The 21,697-nt window shown below is 40.0% G+C and overlaps 1 protein-coding gene across 3 annotated transcripts in view; it reads left to right on the top strand.

Annotated features, from left to right (window-relative positions):
• Positions 1–3,216: 3,216 nt before the first annotated feature.
• Positions 3,217–21,697, top strand: part of CALD1 (caldesmon 1) — a 168,978-nt gene continuing 150,497 nt past the window's right edge. For all 3 annotated transcript variants that reach the window (XM_045564856.1, XM_045564855.1, XM_045564851.1), the window contains exon 1: positions 3,217–3,733. The gene's annotated coding sequence lies outside the window, so the exon portion shown is untranslated. The remainder of the gene's footprint in view (positions 3,734–21,697) is intronic.

Raw genomic sequence — 21,697 nt, 5'->3', positions numbered from 1 at the left:
TATAGCAAATAAAGACATTTGTTTTTCTTTCTAATCCCAATAGCTCTTTTTTCTACTTTTTTGTCTTGGGTAGGGATCCAGCACATTTTTTTAGTTGTAGAAGAGATAATAGTCATTCTTGTCTTTTCATTGTTTATAACGGGAATACTTTTAACATTTTTTCATTAAACATGATGTTTGCTGTAGATTTCTGATAAATGTCTCCCATTATGTTTATAAAGATTCTCTTCCTAGTTTTCTAAGAGACTTTTTATTCTACAAGTGATTGCTAATTTTACCAAGTATTATCTTTTACCTATTGAGATGATATTTCTTTTTTCTATTTCCTTTATTTATTTTTAATTTTAAACTGCTAATGTATGTTATATCAATAGATTTTCAGATTGTGAACCATCTCTGCATTTGTCTTTTTTTTTTTTACACTATTGGATTCAGTTTTCTAATTTTTTTTTTTATCTAGGTTCATAAGTGCACTTAATCCAAATTCTCTATTTTTTTTTTTGTACTTTGTTGTCTAATTTTGATATTAAGATTCTTCCAGTCTGCTTTTATTGTTTTAACAACCTGGGTGTCAGGAAAGGTTTCATTTGACTAAAAGAATGTGAGTAGGGGTGTTCTGCTGCTGCCTTTTAAAAGTTTCAAACCCTCTTTTCTATTCAATAAAATAGATATTTTAAGCTGGAAGTATGTATATTTTTCATGAACTAAGTGAAGTGACTTTAATTTTGAATGAAAAAAGTATGGCCTGTTTTTCCTTTTCCCAAGTTGAAACACAAGCAAAATACAATTGCTACATGACAGCAAACAATGAGTTGGAACTGAAAAAATACAATGAATCATACAGATATTTCCAGATGTCTCTTTAGATTTATTATGGTTTGATTAGGTAGATATATCCTATGAAAGAAAAGCTATTCTTTATCGGGGATGATCCAAATGGGAAATATATTCCACAGAAATTTCCTATATAAAGCCTGTGTATTTTCAGCTGTTTACAAATGACCTCTGGAAAGAATAAATACTATGAAAGTAAAGTTTCTCATGGCAGAGATTAGGCAACATGTGCCTTTTTTCTTTTTATTCCCTTTTCTTTCTTTTTTATATTCTTGCTTGTTTTAAAAAACATAAAAAGACAAAGAAAAAAGAATTTTTCTCTATCATGGTGTATAATACATGGACTCTGTTAAATTATTAGTTCATCCACAATAAGTCCATTTTCAATGCATAAAAATAGGCCGAATGGGTGCTCACCCACTATACCCTGTATATGAGGTATCCAGAATTTATCTAAGGAAACATACTTCTTTTTTTAAAAGACATAACCCAAAAATATTTAGCCATTTATCTTGTGAAAACCATGCAAAATACATGTTCCTTCACGTTTCCTGTTGATAATATTTTCCCTATTTGTGGCACAACTTTCCTTTTCTCTGGAAAGCCGGTACTTACTTTATTCATAGGTTCCAAATTATGCCCCGATGCTGTTCAACCAAAGGGCATTGCTTATACAGGTGAGGAGAATGTTACTCGGGATATGATGGTATAATTAGCAGTGGCTGTGGAAAATAGCGCTTCCAAACAGGCCTCGCCAAGTTATGGACGGTACTGCCCGGATGGAGATCACGTGCCCAGAATGTCTCTGGACATATCTTCACACAGACATTTCCAAATGAGTTGTTTTCAAAACTCCCCGATGTCTGCCCTACAATGTCTTCGAGTTCAGCAGTTTACCAGACTACAGAGTATTTTTCTATCTTTACAACCTGTTGAGATATGGGATGTCTCCAACGCAAAACTGGCCGTGTTCCAAAAGTTTGTTTATTTGGGATCATTTATTTGGGATCGGAAACATTTTCCCATAGGAACAATTTTATAAACAGTGGTGTTCCACAAATGCCTGGTTGAGCCACAGTGTACTTGAAATGCAAGATCAACTGTATTATTCCCACCAAACATTATTTACTCTGTTTCTCTGGGAAAGTGCACTCTGGATTTTAACTTGGGATGCCTGAAACTCACCTCTCCTGCTGCCTGGTAGCCTCAGCTGTAGCTTGTTTTGGCTGCACAGCAGTAGCAGTCAGGAGAGGAGAGGGAGCAGCCTTCCCAAGAAAGAGAGTTGATATTGATGCCTCCGGGTAACCTGTTAATGCTGGAGGGCTGAAGAAGAAAACCACTCATGTGGATCAGTCACTTTCCAAGTGTTCTAAATGAGGCACAAAGGGAAGAGGCTTTTTCCTAAACGGAGATCATTTCTAAGTCAGATCTCCATAAACAGGGAAAGGCTTATACAGTAAAACCTCAAATTTTTGAAGACCAAGCATCTGGACTTGTAATTAGCCAGGGAAACTATTTTAAAACTTCTTGGTCAGGGATGAAATAGTTTCCAAACACATAACAATAATGAGACATACATCTTGCTCATAGTTCCAGGCCTAACAAATAGTAGGTGCTCAAAAAAAGGTTGGGTTTTTTAAATTAAGTACTAATTGAGTGAATTCTATTTGAAAAGGACAATTACCACAATCATATACATGTGTGGGCTGGTTAACTGCATTCTCATTCAGCATCTCCTAATTCTGACCCTATCATAGCACACATCCTACCGGTGCAGAGTTGATTAGAGCACTTTCAAGAAGTCACTTGAACATTGTCACCTCTGTGCACATACAAATTTGTCCTCAACAGCCAAAGCAGGCGCTGGGTCTCTTCACACCGTCTCTGTCATGCATCAACTTCTAACACTTTGTAGCACTATGTCCCTATTGCTAAATCTGAGGAAACAAGAGGGAGCAGAAGAGGGAGGCAACGTGGAAAACCAGTGAGAATAAACATTCGAGCCTGTAGGACCCTGCCTAGCAGTGCCTGGTTCTAGGTTTATTCTGGCCAATGCTACCTACTAAAAAAGACCTAGGTTTTTTTTTCTTTTTTTTTTCTGGTGGTGTGGGGAGGCAGGTTGGTTGTTTTTATAACACATGTAGACAAATTTTGGAGGAGCTTGTGCCTCTTTCGGGCTGGAATTTAGTCTGCACAGCAAACTAAATGGCTCCTGCCCATTTCAGGTTTTAGAATTGCATAACAACTTAAATTCATTTTGTACGTGCAACTACTTTGAAAAGAAAATACACTACCAAGGCTCCCTCTGTTAAAAAGCCTTCCCCACCCCCCACCTCCAATAAACCTATCTACTGTTAACTTTTTGTTTCATAAACTGTGCTTTCTTTTTAAAGCTCCATTTGTGTTCTACAAGACAGCCTCTTTCTCCAAGATTAACATTTCTTATGATTGTTCCTGACAATGGATCCACTTCCAGAGGCCCTGCTAAGGATAACCAAAAAAGGGCATGGAGCAGGCTGGTTTTGGCAGCCTGCACGCAGTTGCAGAGCTTTTTAGGTCTTGGTTTTTCTGATGAGTGATTTCCTGAGCATGCCTAGGGAATGACAGGCATCTCCACAGGCAGGCTGCATCCACCTTGGCCCGGGTGGCGTCATTGGCTGCCTATTAGAAAAACTACAGGACAATGCATACCACCGCCTGCCGACTGTAAACATAGAGGATATGTGTTCACTTAGCATGGACTTCTGGGAGGGGCCAAGGAAGGGCGGTCTGGAGTTTTATTGAATAGAGCAGTGTGTATTATTAGGCTGCCTGCCTGCCTGCACTCTTGCTGTGTGCTCCTGCTTAAAGAAATCAGTCCTTCCTTCTGACTGCTCGGGAAGAAGTTTCAGCCTACAAGGTAAGGCACAGAGGGCTTTCTTTTTGCTCTTCTAGAGAATCTGGGGACTTTCTCTGGGTTTCAGTCAACATTCCTGGCTAAGGTAGCCAGGCATACAAGATCATTCAAGGCAGTAAACCATGCAAAATCCCAGAGCCAGACCGGGCTTCACTGCTCTGCGGATGTACCCGGAAGGCGAACAGGATGAGATTTCTAGTTTTGTTTTTGGAGTTGGGACAAGAGGAGAGATCATATAGAGACTCATGTTAGGGAGCATTGGCAGCTCTGATTAGGACAGCCTTTTGTTTAGGAGAGCCGTACGGATCGTACCTGATAGCCCCAGACCAATGTTAGTGGCTTCTTGTCCCAGTCTGCTCACCCAGCTCTCTCCCCTGCATCTTTTATTACCAAAGCTTTAAGAGGTTTTGCTTTTAAAACAAAAGCATCAATTCTTTAGATGGATGAGAAGCCAAAAATGGATGATTTTTTAAAATCAAAGGCATTTATTTTTGAATTCTGCTACCAGTATTTAAGAACTGGATTTCCAGAGCTCCAAGGAAGGAAGGTCAGGTGGAGAGAAAGCACTAGCACCTGGTGCCCTGGTGGGGTTAATGTCAATGATCGGATATTTGCTAAGACAGAAGATGCCTACCCTGATGTTTCCTATAAAACCTAATAACAAGAGAATGCATGCGCCAGTGGGTGTGTTTTTAGAAAGCACATTTAACATCCTACCTATTTCTTAAGAAATCTTACTTTCTATTTGAAAGTGTGCCTGAGTGTGTCTAGGGAATTTGAAAAGCTGTTGACTGGAAATGTGCTCCAGAAAGAAAGGAGACAGGCTTTTATTTCGAGGTGGATGTATTTGAGTGTCTGAAGCAGAAGTACAAGGCAGCTAGTTGGTGGTAGCCTGGAATTCCTTTTAGAAAGAGCTGATTGTATGGGGCGGGGGATTTTAGTGCTGTGGCAATACATGGTCAAAAACGGTGGATCAGAACAAAGTCCTTGGTATTCATAGATCCCTTCTGCTAACAAGACTATGCAGATGAACTTACAAACTGAAATAGTAAAATCTTTCTAATGTGCTTGGCAAAAACAAGACATATATAGCTAGAACTTGAGTGAAGACTAGGTGCTATGTGGCAAGAAGAATAAATCTGATGATTTTTTAATAATGCTGGATGTTAAAGCCTACCAGCTTCAGATGGATTTAATTTGATTGCATTCCATGGAAGTCAGTAATTTTGGGTTGAGATTCATTAAATAATGTTTTCTCTTTGTATTTAGAAGTTTGGGGAGAATTTCCTTGAGAATGCCTCTCTCTCCTTCTAGAAGTGATATATGAGAACAGAATTCCCTGTGAATTTCTTTCCCTGGAACAGTTCTGAGTAAGTGTGAGAGAAAAGCTGCAGGCCAAAGCTAGAGTTTGATTATTGTCCTTCCCTTGAAGAGATCAAGTTCCAAACTATTTTCACAGTGTTTTTAATGTCAATCAAAATATGGAGAGCAATTTCTTTTTCAACTGTTCTCTAAACCATGAAGGAAATGCAGTTTGGAAGGAAATCTATAATCTTGGGATTTGAGGATAAATTCCATTTTGAAACCAACATCTCCAAATCCTTGAAAGTTCAAACCTTGCTATGACCACCCTCTGCCCTCCTCTTCATGTGCTCAACAACCACAAAAACACTTTAAGCTTTTCAGAGTAATGCTGCAAGTGTGGTACTATCTATGTAGTGATGGAGTTGAGAGGGTTTTAGTTTATGTTGAACTTCAGGCAGCTCTTTGTGCTACTTCCCTTCTGTTGAATATTAGCTAGAACACACATCCCCAGATAGGGAGGTAAACGGAGCACAAAGAAGCCACAGTGTGAGAACTTTCATTTTACTAAAATCATTTAATAAAGAGAACTATAATAGCAAAATTCTGGGGGGAAAAAATCAACCAAAAGAAGAGTTGATCTTAGGACACACAAGGAATATACAATGGGTTGATTTATAGGTAATGTGTGGGATTATTTCCAGTATTCAAGCCAATAGAATGTGCAATTTAAATAATTCAAATCAAAAGACTGCCTTATATAAATACACAATTCTTATATTAAAGTTAAGAGGAGAACCAGGCTCAAACTTCATCTTAAAGGATTTAAATGAGATACAGGAGCCCATTAGAACTGTTAATAGCCTGCCTTCCTAACAGTAAGGCAGGCTATTAACAGTTCTAATGGGCTCCTGTGACTGACCTGAGAATCTTCTGCTCTTGCGTGGATGGAATAGGATGGTCCTGTAGCCAGCCATGGAAAGTTCCAGAATCCAGCCTGGGTATTCTCTGTTCTTTCTGATAAGTAAAATGTACCTCAGTAGGCATTTTCTTAAAAACACACGTAGTTGTCTCCATTTGCCATTTGCATGGTAGCGTGATTACTAGTCCTTCTTTAGCAAGACAAAAAAGTGACTTAGAGACAGGCATGAAAAGGGATTAGATAGTTCCCCATCTCCCCACGTGTCTCAGAAATGTGGTGGGGGCACCAGGGAAATATGCTGACAAAATGGTATGTAAATAGCATGGTAGGACCAAGGAGGAGGTTAGAAAGATGCTGCCAAAGAATTTTCAGACTGAAAAAAGGGGTTTTCTGGGTAAGTTCTCTCAGAGCCTGAAAAGAGAATGGTTAGCTCCTTACTGCAAGTCCTTCATCTGTCAGGCTAATCCAAGGTTGGCATTGGAAAGATGCCCATGAGTTCTGAGTAGCTGCGGAACTTAGAGAGATACTTTTAGCTCAGGCTTAACTCATGAGACCAACTATGAGACCTCAGTTCTAGTACTGGTTCCTCTACTTAAATAACCCTAACCTTTGAAGATGTCATCAACCCTTCGCCCTCATCTGTAGAATGGGCATTGCAACGTTTCTCCCGTGTCCCACGGTGGTTAGGTTAAGATGTGCAAAAGAGATGAGGCTGTATATACCCTCAGATGCCCACAATTTGAGTCCTGTGGACATTATGCTCATCTTGGCTGGTGTCCTTCACTTCTTACCTAGTATCTCTAATTATCTCCTCCTTTCTCATATTTAAGAACCCTTGAGTGGTACCTTCTGGCTCCTAGTTCTTTCTAGAACTCCAAGTCCAAAGTCCAGTGAATGCTGGTCAATTCCAACGTTGTCTGAATTTTGGTTTTGATGATCAGAGACCAAGAGGACACAAATATAAGGAAGTGGACTAAGAGGGGCCATCATTGGTACAAGGTGATATCCAGGGACAGGGAAATCTGAAGATCCAGTTGAGCAGAAGACCAATAACAAAGTGCTGACAACAGAAAGGCTTCAGTAAATGAGGTAGCTTCTCTGCCTCCAGCCAAAGGCATGGAATGAATCCCAGCATGTCAAGCCAGGGCCTTGCAGGGAGGGTGAGGTAACCAGGAGCTCCTGGCTATGGTTCCTGCTGGTATTGAGACCAGACTGCTGCTCTGAGCTTGTCTGTCACCTCTGTTTGCCTCGGTCCTTAGTACTCCCAGCTGTAACTGACACCTGGCAGCATCCCTAACTTCCTTACTCCAAGTCCTCCACCTCCACCCTCTTCCCCAGCGCCCCCAGTCCCAAGCCAAATGTGGGGCTTTCCTGATCCAACACTGACAATCTGCAGGGGCTGGCTCTAGGTCAAAGCCCAGAACACAGCACAAGGGTCTAGCATGGGTATGTTCCAGACTGGAAAATCTGCTTGAGCAGACACAGTAGGTGTCAGAGCATGTTTTGTGGTCAGGGGCCACTCTGCTTCTCACCCAAACTCACAGTTGGATGGCCAGAAGGAAAGGATGGCCCCGGGCTGTGAAGGAGACGTGAGGTTGTGCCTGTCAGTTGTTCTTCCCTGTGTTGTTATTATGAAGACCTTTGAGAATCTGATAAAATCTCTGAAACCTTAGGTCCTTTGTAAGCCCACCCTTTGTGATTAATGGCGAGAGACCCTTGAGCTCAGGGAGATGAGACTGGGCAGTGGAGGAAAATCTTGATTCCCATAGAAGACAAAGGTGCATGGGATCAGAACACAAGTGGAGGTAGGATCACAGTGAAATCCAAGAGCAGAAACTAAAATAGGACCAGGGTCCACAGAAAGTGGAGTCAGAGTCAAGGTGGGTAAAAGGATCCCAGCAGAGGTCTACGGATCTCTGCTCAGTGTGTTTCCATTAATGTAACTCGGCTGTGGCATGTGTCTGCTTCTTTCCATTGTTCTATCAACTGGAAAATTCCTTCTATGCTTCCAGGTCAAATTCTGAGAGCAGAGATCTTATTGGTTCAGCCAAAAAACTGTTGTCTTTGTTTGGCAAATCCCTTAGCAGGAGGAGGACATCAAAGGCATGGGCGTGCCTACGGATGAACTACTCTAATCCAGCCAGTGCTCACCCCTGGGTTTAGAAGAGCCCAGTGGGCAATTTTAGTTAGAAGAGAAATTGAGCGTGGAAGGCAAATGAGCTGAAATGTCCAACAGCTCTCAGTGGATATCATTTGAATTTTTACATGAATGAATTCCTGGAGAAGCAAAGATGAATGGTCATGCAGTTCCTGATGACCACCTTGGCATGAGCCAGTGAACCGGTCTTAAGGTAGATTAACCTGGAAATTTGCACCACTGGCAACTCACAAGATAAGAATCATCCATTTCAGAAAGATCCTAGAGAAAAACATTTTGAATAGTTTTGTTGCCAAGAAACTTCATATAAACCATAGGTATGATATGGCTCCACTCAAATACAGGCATCTTGAAAAGTCAATAAATAATGATTTAACAATTGTAATAAATAAAAGCCAATACATCCCAATGAAAATCATAATACTTAATAAGCTGAGCACATAAAAGCCAGTGTTCTCTTAATCAGTGGAAGTGATTAATTGCCTAAGGTCTAGGCAATGTTTGCAATGTAATTTTTCATCCACTGAATACCTGTGATGATGCTCATCAAAGCAGAGTAAAAGATCCTCTGCATTCTGTACAGTTCAGATCACATTTGGAGCACTGTGCTCTGTTCTGGGCTCATTCCTCAGAGAGACGTGGACCAAGTTGCATCCAGGGGTGAGCATCAAAGGGTGGAGAGGGTCAGGAGAGCAAAACATAGGAGGAACAGATAAGGGATCTAGAGCTGTTTATCCCAAAGGAAAGAAAATGGAGGGGCCACGTATATGCCTTCCAATATTTGGAATCCTTTTATGTGGACATGGGAGGAGGCACTTGTGTTTCTCAAGAGAGCAGAATCGAATACATAAGTTCATAGAGTGTTTAAGCTAGGCAGGACCTTAAGAGATCATTTAGCCAGGGAGTACATATAATTTTTCATCCGTATGTCAGCTCCAACCAATTGGCATGTTAAGAAGGATTCCAAGGCTGAGTCTAAGCTCACAGAGAAGGAAAAAAAAAATGCTATCATTGATAGTAATATTTGTTGTGGAATAAAAGGGCCATGGCTATGTTTTGTTCTTCATTAATATAGTATGTAGGTTCCTAACCTCTGGGCCGTGAATCCCTGGGAGGCCACAAAATTATGGCAAGAGGTAAACAAATCCATATATGCAGCAAGTGTTTTGCGAGCTGAATAAGTAATACATCTTACACAATATGTGCTACTAGTTTTCTATATATAGTCGCATTATGATGATAAAATACTAATTTGTTTAAGAGTTATTGAATGCATAATAGCTTTTGGTTTTGTGTTTTCTAAAGGAGTAGACGCAAAACATATAATTATATTGTATGCGGGAAGGTTAAGACAAGAAATTTGGGCTCTTCAGTAGAAATTCTTTTAAAAAAGGAACCAGTGATCTATTTTTCATTTTCCAGATGACAAACTAAAGCCTAGCCATACAAGGTAAAATTATATATGCATTTGTAGGTTTCTTTAATGTCTTATTGGTCAGTAAGATTCATAAGAGCAGGGGACATCTATTTTTTTCATTAGGATTTACCCAGTGCCTGGCACATGGCAGAATCTCAATAAATATTTGTTGAATGAAAGAACAAACCAAGTGAGTTGACCGAGGTCATCCAGTTAATTAGTGGTGAGATAGTTCTAGAACACAGAGCTCCTAAATCCCAGGCAGTTAACCTTTTTAGTATACTAGATCGCTTCTCCTGATAGTAAGAGATCATATCCCATTTTAACAGTTCACCAGTTTGGATTCTACAATGCAGTCCAATTTGCCTATATACCAGTGTATCTTAACCAGTGTCTTAATCAAAATCAACTGTAGAATTTTTAAAAAATACACATCCCTGAGACGTAGCCCCTAGAGATTCCAGTTCAGTAGGTGGAGAGTGGGGTCCAGGCATCTGTGGTTTGTAAAAGCTCCCTGGTGGCTCTGATAAAACATCCTGGCTCAGAAACAGTCCTGTACACCTTTGGTTAAAGTAATTGATAGTAGATGTCCGTAGTTACTTAGTCCTCAGAAACCTATTTGTTTAATTTTGAATAATTTCTTTCTAACAGTTACAACTGCATAAACCAAATAATCAGTTTTGCCGAAGAATTTCATTGGAAGAGCTGTAATACTTATCTGAAAATTCCTCCAGCTTCTCATACTCTTGTTGGTTTAAGCACAAAGCTATCAACCCTATAAGGTCAAACTTTCTGATGAGATTTCCAGTGTTTGCTTTTGTAAAGCCCTGGAAATGTGGCAAGAATAAAATTTCTCATGGTATTTCCACTTCCTGTTCCAGCCACCATTACTAAGTGAAATTTAGGCGTAGGGGGAGGGGTGAATCTAGAAAAATTTTTCTTTTTAAACATTTCTGTTCCTAGGATGTTTTGAAGATCAGTTGCTTTAAATATTTCATTTACTAGGAAAAACGGACGATGTTTTTCTCCATTCTTTGCGAAATGGGAAAAGGGGAGAAGCTTCCTCCACCCTTACCCTACATCTCCTCTAAGTCTGGGGCCATCACAGCCTCTGGCTTAGATGCTTCCCTTTCAGAAGTATGTGGGCCCCAAGAGACAAGAGGCTTTGAGGGCAGGGACGGGGGATAATTTACTTTTGCAGAAAGACAGAAAATTAATCTCTAGGGTCTTCCTTTACTCAACAGTTAGGAGTTAGGTCCTCTGTATTGCACAGAAGAATCTACCATATTCAGAGCACTGAGCACATAAATTATATTCACTAAATATTGTAGAGCTAAGAATTTCTTTCCATGCATGCCAGAATTGTTACTATATTTGTACCGATGCTGTTTGGTTTACAGGGCAGGTGCTTCCCTGTGTACATGGAAGCAGAGCTTGTTGGAAAAAAGTGGCTGAAAAGGAATTAGATTAGGATCCACATCTGCACTCTGACACCACCCAGACAAGGTGTCCCTTCCCCTCTGACACTGCCCTTCTTCCTATGTACCCCAGATGCATACTGGCTCTCAAAACCTGATTGCTAAACTTTCAATAATTTTCAGAGTCAGTTGTAAAATACGGCCATCACAAAAATTAAATTATCTAAACTTACAATTAAATACATTATATGAAAAGCCAAGGTGACAAATACTCAAAGCTCATTCCTTACTCATTATTTTACTGTGTGTTACTATCCATTCTTTTGAGGTTCGTTACATCTATTGTGTCTGCGAGGTGGAAGTACTGTATGAGACTGTGCAACTAAGCACTTCTCTTCCCAATTCTTCACTCAGTGATGCTATGTTAGGAGCCCGAAATTGATCAGCACATGCTACAAAACTGACTCCTCTTCCCTTCCCACAAAGCTTATTGTTAAACATTTGTTAGCACATCACTGACCGAAAGGGATGGAGGGGTAAAATTAGCCTCTACACAGGAGAGCTAATCAAAATACCTATGTTGTTTAGTGCATGCATATTCATAATGTATGGTTACGATTGGATATTTTCTTGCTCGGTTATTTATTCTTATGCTCTTAGAACATAAGCCCATGAAAGCAGGGACCTTGTCTGGCTTTGTGCATGGCGGGAGTTGGAAGCACAGTGGATGGTTTCTGGATGATTCAAACGTATTACATTTATTGTGCACTTTGTTTTTATTTGTTAACCTCTCTGCTAATGATAATCTGTTTTTACAGCCACTCCCCAGCACCAGCATCACCGCCTCAGCTCCATCTCAGATCATCTGGCATTGATTCTCATAAGGAGCGTGCAACCTAGATCCCTCACATGTGCAGTTTACAGTAGGGTTCATGCTCCTATGAAACTCTAATGCCACTGCTGAACTGACAGGAGGCGGAGCTTATGCAGCGATGCGAGTGATGGGGAGCAGCTGTAAATACAGATGAAGCTTTGCTCCCTCACCCCTGCTGACCTCCAGCTGTGAGGCCCAGTTCTCAACAGGCTACGGAAGGGTACTAGTCTGCAGCCTGGAGGTTGTGGCCCACAGCTCCTAACAACCGGTTTTACAGATGGAGAAACTGAGTTACAATTAGCTTAAGTAACACGGCTAAGGTCATACAGCTAGTAAGGAGCAGAGCCAGGATCCAAACCCAGATAATCTGGCTCTGTAGTCCACATGCTTGACTAGCATGCTGTGCTGCCTGTCACTAGTTACTCCAAGTGACAGAAACTCCTCTTTTGTGTGTGGCTCTGGAAATGTGACATATCTGAGAAAAAACTTTGGAGTCAGGAGGACTTGCCATTGAATCTCAAATTTACCGTTTTCTCATCTGTTTCTTCACTTTTAAAATGGGAAGGATTCCTCCTCTATTTTGTAATTGTCATAACTGTTAGAAGTAATATCTCTAAACTGCTTTGCACACGACAGACACTAAATTACACACTGGCGGTTATCAGCCGCGATTTCCCACGGAGGCTCCCTGTAGGCAAGGGGCTGTGACACCCTCGGCCACACACTCTCCCACGGTGCCTCCAGGTCATCCTGTAGATGCAATAAAAAGAGCTGACTTATGTCATGTTTGGGTTCTCCTGGAGGTAAGACTAGAACAAATAGATCCAAGTTCTAGGAAACCCTATTTCAGGCCAGTATAAGCAATTTCTAACTAGTCTTATCTGTCTCCGAAGCATGGACCTCCCTGTTCTACAGAAGCAGACAAGCTCCTTTGTCCTTCAACCAGAAGGTTTTCCCCCTCACCCTTGTCAACAGATCTGTGTGCTGCCTTTAACATTCTAAATCATCTTTATCTTGTATGACTAAAGAGTTTTATTATTCCTGGCTGGTATTCCTAAGGCTGGGTTGGTTTTGTAGATTTTCGGTGTTTTAGACCTGGAATGAGAGAGGGAGAGAGAAAAGAGGGAGGGAGGGGAAAAGAGAAAGAGAAACAGAGAGAGAGAGAGAGAGAGAGAGAGAGAGAGAAGGTTGGGATTTATCTGGAGAAAATATACTGAACTTGGGAGACAGAGCACATAGCAGTGAGCCATGGATTGACAGTTATCGGGAGCACTTACAGATTGCGGAGATAAGCTTGTGCATTCAGCTACCTTGCTGGCACACTTGCTATGTGGCAAGACACTGTTCTGGTTGAGGACCAGAGCTGACAAATGGCAGCCCCCTGACTCCAGCCCTTTCCATTTCTCTCCAGCTGTCTGTTCTGTGTCTTCCCTCAGGAAAGCAATGGAAAGCAGAGCAGGAGTTTTCCATAACTAATCATTGCAATTTGTCCGGGAGCCGCACTGCAGTTTAAATAGACAGGCACGCTGTCATTCCCTGCCGTATAAGGAAACAGAGCTAAACACCATTTCTTTCGCTATTGATGGGAGAGATTGCTCAAGTCAGAGTTAGGATGAGAATCTAGGCCTGCAGCAGTTAGGAAAAGACAAAAAGAAGGCTGCAGAAATCCTTTTGTGTTTTCTTTCCTGGTAGCAGAGATAGTTTAACCAGCAGTTTACACCCTTCTCCCTGATGCAAAGGAGATATTCTGGAATTAGGTACTGAAGGATTAGACTACTTGTGCAAATGCTTCAAGCTGATTTAATGTTTGATTATGTCAAATTTAGATATTTAAAAGGCCAAACAACTGATTCTTTGAGGATCCGGTGGGAAGTCGACGACTATACCTATCTGCCCAGTGATTTATTTCCTAGAAAAAGTTAGAGTCCCCTTGACCTTGTCAGCCAGTCTCAGAAATAGTATTTATTAATAAGACTCTACATTTAAGTTTGACATTTAAATTTGCCCAGACTCAGGACATTCATGGGATCACTCTTAGCTTTAAGAATCAGTCACAGTGGGGACTTCAGAACACGGGCTCAGTAACCAACTTCACAGAGGGAGAAACTGAGGCATGGGCAGTTGAAATTATTTCCTGAAGGTCAGCCGGTCCAATCTTGCCATAGAGAGTGCCCAAAGGAGCATTACTTAGTTAGTCTCCTCAGGGAAATGACAAATACTGTAAATCATCTGGTGTACTCCTAACTCCCATCTTTGACGAGACTGCATCTGGGATATTAGGTTATTAGGGCTGCCATAACAAAATGCCACAAACGGAAATTTATTTTGCCACAGTTTTGGATGGAAGTTAGAAGTCTCAGATCAATGTGTCGGCAGGGTAGGTTCCTTCAAGAGCTATGAGGAAAGAGCTCTGTTCCAGGCCTCTCTCCTTGGCTTGTAGATGGCTGTCTTCATGTTCTCTTGGCGTTCTCCCGGAATGTGTACCTATGGCCACATTTCCTCCTCTTGTAAAGAGACCAGCTGTATTGGACTAGAGGCCACCCTAATGACCTCATTTTAACTTGATTACCTCCGTAATGATCCTGTCTCCAAATAAGTTCACAGTATGAGATACTGAGGGTTAGGACTTCAACATATGCATTTGGGGGAGACAAAATTCAACCCATAATACGTCCCAATTCAAAATGGTGGTAGAATGATGAGTGCCAGGCGCACTGTCTGGAGAATGAGAATGGACGCGCTTGGGACTCTGACTCGGGGGGATGGGTGGGACATGGACAATGTATATGACCTGAACTTATGTACCCCCATGATGAGCTGAAATAAAAAAAAAAAATGGTGGTAGAAATCCACACAGCATATTTTCTGAAACCCCAAGTGCGGAAGACCCTACTGCTGCTGATATTCCATCTTCCCTCTGGGTCTAAGGGGATGCTTTGCCGGAAATCACGTGGCCTTTTGAACTTGCCCTTGACATTTACTTTCTGCCTTTTGCAATATGAAATTCTGATCCAGTGAAAAGTCAAAAGAGGTCTCAGAAATGACGCACTGAGGCGCAGCTTCGCATGCTGTGGTCTATCTGTGGGAGGCTGTGAAACCACGGTGGCAGATTATCTGGCAGGCGGCCACCGGAAGCTGGGGAGGGGACGGTGGGGGAGGACTGGCCAAGGCAGCCCACGGTCTGGGAGGCAGAGCACTGAGAGGTGAGTGGCTCTGCAGAAGCCAGCTGGGGCCAGGGAGGCAGCAACAGATGGGACCCTGTGCCATGCCTGTGCAGGGCGGAAAGAGAGGGTGGCCATGTTCAGTCATTTTTATACGTGCTGATCATAACCGCTAATCCCCAGACGCAGGGGAAAATATTAGAAGCCTACACATGTTTGCGCCCTGAATCACTTGTCTCTTAGTCTTTGTTTTATTCTGTCTCTTCTCTATCCATCCTTAAATTCTTCTACACTTTTCCTCTCAACGGCCCCGCTCACTTTACCCACGTCTGGCCCAGTTGGTTACACGTGCCCACGTATTATGTCTAGTCTTCTTCCCACACTTTTTTTAAAAGTTATTTTTAGCCGTTGTTTCCTTTTCTCCCTTCCTTAAAGCTCTTCTTGGTGTCCCTTTCCCAGTGGTCCTGCTTAGGGCCACTGTCTGTCTTAGGCCAGGGCTAGTCTATAGACAGGGTCACTCTGCCCTTTCTCATCCCCACTGGGACACTTCTGAGAGGGAAAGGAGGAGCTATCAATAATATCCCTAAAATAACAGTCCTAAACTGGGACCGTCTCGGGCAAAGCGGATGGATGATGGATGGTTATCCTATGCATGGTGTAGTTTTCTGCTCTCATAAATCTCTCTTCCTCTATCAACCACTCACTCCTTCTGTACCTTTCTTTTTTAAGAGTTTTATGTTCTAATCTTTTTTTTTATTTCCACCCCAGGAACTTTTATGTATTTTTTTCAATGTGTGTTTTTATCTTCCTTTATCTCCTCCTCACTCTCCTCTGTGTATCTCCTCTCACCACTCGAATTCCTCTTCTCCCTTCACGTCCCCTTTTTTGGTACAGTCTGGATCGCAGCTCAGGGAGGCCCTGCTTGTCTGCCGTGATACACGCAGGACGTATTCCCTGTGTTTTGGAGACAAATCAAGGCGCAGCTGGGCATACGTGTGCGCACACATGTACTTCACAATAAACCACCGGTGCTACAGGGGGCTTTGGGTCTCAGAGGAGCCCTGACTGGACTGTCTACCACGGCAGCACCTCTGGCAGCAGAGACCAGAACAATCCTATACCCCATAAGCAGCCATGCCTGTCACTGCTATGCAGATATGTACTATGTATGTGTCTAGGTTGTCACAGGACACATTTCGTATATGTACACACCAGAGTTGAAAATGACGAAAATGTATGGCCTGAAAAACAGAAAGAAAGTGGCAGTTGAAGCCAACTGTCCCTTGCATTCATGATGACTTCAGTAATCCAGCTTGTTTTAGCCTCTAAAGGGATGTATACGAAGGCCCAGCAATGGCTGCTGTAGGTTCAACAGAAGTAGAAATAAACTTTGGGGCGAGAGGCTAGAATAAACATTTACTTCAGTCTCCTTCAAATGGAGTTCTTTTTATGACTCACTCATCTGCAACTTATGGTTCATTTTGAAAAATCAGCCCAATTATTAGGATATTTGTTAGACTTAGGGATGTGCAAGGAAGGCCTGAAGCTCCTTCTCAACTTGGAAATGGAAAAGGAAGAATATTTTTCTCTCGCAAATAACCGGAAGCCAGTCCACAGATGTCTGAAGAACGTGACAGTATAGCACTTGGTCAGCTGCAAGAAGCTGCTCTCATCGTTTTTATTTATTTACTTACTTATTTGGGAATTTCAACCATAACTTTCTTTCTCTCCTCTTTTCAAGTATCTTAAAAATTAACGAATGAGAAAACAGTGAAATAAGATATTTTATGAAAGGAAATAAGGGTTCTGTTAAGGTTCTCACCTTCCTTTCTTCCTCCTTCCTTCCCTCCCTCCTCTTCCTCCTCCTCCTCCTTTATTCTCATTCCTCTTTTTCTTCTACTTTCCATTTTCTTCTCCCAATGAGACTTCTACAGTTGGAAATGCTCTGTTACGGTTGGGCGGCCTCCTGCTTTAACCATGGTGGTCTATGGTTCTCTTGCTTAGATATGTCTTTTCACGAAGATTTATGATGACAACAATACTTAACCACATTCTGCAGGGCAGGTATACAGTTGTGCAATGGTGGGAAGGAAATATCCATCCAACGAGTTCCCTATTGCCCTGAGGCTCGGTGGAGTCATTAGTGTCAGCCAGCCTGGAGCTGCTGACCCAGCTGTGTCTGAATAAACGGGAAAGGAGGAGTGTATGGGTTTGAGAGTAAATCTGGGTTTTTAAATTTTTTTTAATTTCATGCCTTTGTGTATTTCTGCTCTTAGATATGCTGTTAAAATAAATCAATTGCTCTTTCCATTGTGAGTAGTTCCTAGATTGACAATTCTTTTTCCAGAGAGGATTTGCAGTGAAGTTTAAGTTTTTGGAGTCTTTGCCGTTACATTTTGTGGGGGCCTCAGACTCCAGGTGGTGCCCTAAATAGGAAAGTGGCTGAGTTCCTGCCTCATGTCTACAGCTGATAACCTGTGTGGCTTTGAATGGCTTCCTTGTGCCTCCAGCTTCTAATTAGAAACTGCTAATAGCCTTTTCCCTTTTCTACGACGCCAAAGTAGGGAGCAATGTGATCTTTAATACAAAGGGATTTTAGGAGGTAAAGTGTCATTTAAAATACAGACACAGTTTTCTTTTCTTTTTCCTTTGAAATATGAAGACTTTTGCTGGCTGGATTTTGGGGGCAAGATGTAAGTCATATGCATCAAGTTCAAAATTTGAGGTTTCCAACCACTGTCCCCTGCCTAACAACTTCAGCTAATCCTTCTGGGGCTGTCCCAACCCCAATTCCAGCCATTCTTTTTTTCCTTTTTTTTTTTTTTTTTAAGGCTTCTGGGCAAGTACATTCCTTTCCATCCTCATCTTTAAAAGCAACATTGAGAATCGTCTTGTTTGGGTTGGAGACACTCTGAAACCCTACAGTGCTGAAAAGGGATGGTTAAGACACATTACCATTTAATTGAAACTTTCCCTCTAATGTAGTCAGAAAAGATTTTTCTTATAAAAGCATCATCTGAGACCAAAGCACATAGTGTACAATTGTAGAATCTTAGAATCTTACTGCCCTCAGACTCACTAAAATTATCTTTCTTCAGCATTTAAATTTCTAACACATGAGATCACATATGTGAAAGTGCTTGTGCTTTGTAATCTCTGTGATTTTACTATCTATAGGTGAACATATTAACATTGAAAAATGCTCTAGGAACCTAAGAAAAAGAGTAGAAGAAAAGTATGTTTGATCCTAGCAATTGTGCATGGGGCCAAGCTTGCACAAGCCATCATATGGATGGGTCAAATTATTTATTTTTATTATTCTTTAAATAAAAGTTTATTTTAGAATACTTTTAGATTTATAGAAAAGTTGTAGGAATATTACAGAGTTATCTTAGGCCCTGCAACCAATTCCCCCTATTGTTAACATTAGCTGTGGTGCATTTAGTATAAATAAACAATATTGATACATTATTTTTAATGCAAGTCCATCCTTTATTTGGATTTCCTTAGTTTTTACCTAGTGTTTTTTATTTATCTTTTAAGCTCCTTAGAATAGAATAATGTTTATATGGGGAAATTTTCCTATGCACATTGTGGAGTTATTGATGCAATTCTATTAATACATGAATGAAAATTGTGTAAGCCAACTCTTTTCTTCAACATATGCTTACCGATCGGCAATCTCTTGAGGACTTTCCCCCTGTAATACCCTCCTCTAGTTTGTTTTCCTTGAGACCATTAGCAGATTGCTCAGCCTGCTCCACTCTGATGCCAGATGTTAGAACTTCATTGCTGCTGCCACTAAGGCTGGTCATTCCAAACAGGGGGTAATATCCAGCATCACCCCTCACCCACCCACCCAATTCCACAGTTTTAGACATTGGAGTGAAAAGGTTTACCTGGTTGTTGAATTGCTGAAACTCTGCTCTTAACGTTGCATCATACCACAGTGACTTGTGGGAGCTTTGACACTAATAGAAAAAAAGAAGACGAGATCCACGTTCCCCAAAATCTTGAGATCTAAAAGTTTTGGCCAGCTAAAACACCACAATTCAGGAAAAATACCTATTAGTAACAAGTAGATAAGTAAGTTACAGAGTGGCTTGCTTTCTAGAAATCATCTCAATAACAGTCTTCCACATACTGAGCTCCCAAGCTTTCTTTGAAATATGAGTTAGCAGCAGACACTAGCAAGAAGAATCCATTTAATTCCGTCTCTGCCTTTGAGCAACCTGATGGAGTCAGGCAGGCGACCCAGTCTTCTGGGGAATCAACTTATAATGATGGGGCTGGATTAGACGTGGTCTCTCCCAGCACTAAGGTTGTTTGGGTGTGTGGCTTTATAACTTTCCTGCATAAGGCTTGTTGTTGTCCTTTCTATCTAAAGTTTATTTATTTACCATTGTGCCTTTATTGACAATTCACTTTATAGGGGAAAAAAAAGCTGAATGTATTTCAAATACTAGTTACAAATGAGTTGCCTGCAAGGTAAATAGTTATTGGATTTATTACGGTTGGTATGTCTTTAATGTTGATTTTGTGTAGAGATACAATCTGACAGAGGCAACTGACTCAATAAAGATGAAAATATATAATGATGAGGAAATGGAGGTATCTTCTTCAGTATCTTCACATCAAAAAGCTATTAATAATTGGGAGGAATCTACTTATCTATGAATGACATTTGTATTCTTGACTCAGAGAAATTCCTTCAAACTTCCTAATATCAACAGTATGAGCACTTTGAATTGGCTGTCAAAGCATAAATAAAGCCAGTAAAAGACACCTTTCATAAAAGAAATAATTGAACCAACTCTCAAATAGAAAGACATCAAAGTCAAGGAAGAAAGTAAGAGCTTAAAGCTTGGAGTGGAAATGGTTACTAGGTTTAGCCATCTGCTTTGGTCTTTCCTGTTCCACGTGTAGCTATATAGTTTACATAAAAGTATCTCTCCAGAGGATCAGAAAGAACAGATTTATGGAACCAGATGTGAGTTAGCGTTTCTACAGGTGTGGCTCTGCAGCTGAAAGAACATGTTGTACCCGGGATGGAGTTTCTTATTATGTAATCAATATAAATTACCACTAGACGTTTACAGAGGTTGATAAAGCAAACATGTGTCATTCCGATTGGCCTTCTGGTATATAAAGAGACCCTGCTTCACTTGGGGCACAACGTGGAAAAATGCACTATTTAATATTTATAAAAGACTTGGTAGAAAATACCATGACAGTGATCGGGCAAGGTTGTTACAGCTTGCACACAGAGGGAATAGCTGGTGATTAGATGGAAATTGTACTTATGTGTTTTTTTCATCAAGAAAGACAAGGAACAGTTCATAAATATTTTAAAAATCTCTCAGAAATCTGATAGAAAAGATCCAAGAGGATGATAATGATTAGAAGACTGGGAAGGAAACAAAATATAAGAGAAAAGATGAAAAGAGAATAGAATTAACCTAAAGAAGAAAATATCTTTAGGTGGTACAGAAAGTCAGGGCTATAAAAAAAAGATTAATTTGATAAATTGCAGAACATTTTGACACATGTACACAAAAAAGGATTTTATAATTCTAGATAGTAAGAGCAAAAATTTTTCTGATTAATTAATTTTGTATCAATAGAGTATCTAACACAAACGTTTTGATTTTTCTTAAAGCCAGGTGTTTTACGTTAGATGTTATAATAAAACAAAAATAAACATTTCTACTTTAGGGCTTCTAATTCACTTAAACATTTTCAATTTAATTTAAGTGTATGGTTCAAGTCTCTTATATTATACTAATTTTTAAAAATTTTCTTAATCTATTAATTTCCAGGAAGTTGTGTCAGGGTCTCCCACAATGATTGTAGATCTGTTCATTTCTCCTTGTAAAATTTGTGATTATTATTTTTCATGTTTTAAGGCTATGTCATTTGATACACATAAGTTCATAATTTTGAAATTTTGCTGATAGAATATTCATTTCATCATTAAGTAATTCCCCTTAAAGTATTTAATTTGTCTGCTATTAATATTGCTACATCTTGCTTTCAATTGTTATTTACTTATTACATAAATTTAAAATCTTTTATTTTTTCATATTTCTGTATAATTATTTTAAAATAGGTTTCTCATTAATAACATATAGATTTCAAAATCTAGTCAGAGAGGTGTCTATCATTTAATGTATGAGATACATTCATATATTAATTATTATGGAATACATTAGGATGTCTGAAAAATCTGAAAACATAGGATAAACTTAATTTTAAACAATATATTAGTTACATTTTAAAAACATTTGCTCAATATATTTTTCTTCAAGCTTCTGACAATATTTCAAGTAAAGTATCTCTAAATTTAAAGCAATAAGTCCAATTTTTTAATCTTAAAAAGGTGTCATAAAGATACTATTATCCCTGAGTTTCCAGAATTTTTAGGCCCTATGTATTGTATTCATTGTGTAAGACATATTGAACATATTATTCTGAAAAGGAACTAGCCTACAGTATAAAAGTCCTCTTTCTATATTGTCTGACTTTTTGGAACAAGGTAATTTAGTTTTGATTTAAATATTTTATTTTACATATTTCTTTTCCATGTGTATTCTTTGCTCCTTTATTTTCTTCTTTCCTGATTTTTATTATGTTTATTTGTTCCCTGTTAGTGTTTACTTTTTGAGTACAAAGATCCTATTTTTATTTTTATAATTTAATATGCAGATATTATAAA

This window comes from Lemur catta, chromosome 11, assembly GCF_020740605.2.
Source record: "Lemur catta isolate mLemCat1 chromosome 11, mLemCat1.pri, whole genome shotgun sequence".
Classification (NCBI taxonomy): Eukaryota; Metazoa; Chordata; class Mammalia; order Primates; family Lemuridae; genus Lemur; species Lemur catta.
The sequence above is the reverse complement of the archived record's forward strand: the minus strand, read 5'-3'. Positions and strand labels throughout refer to the sequence as shown.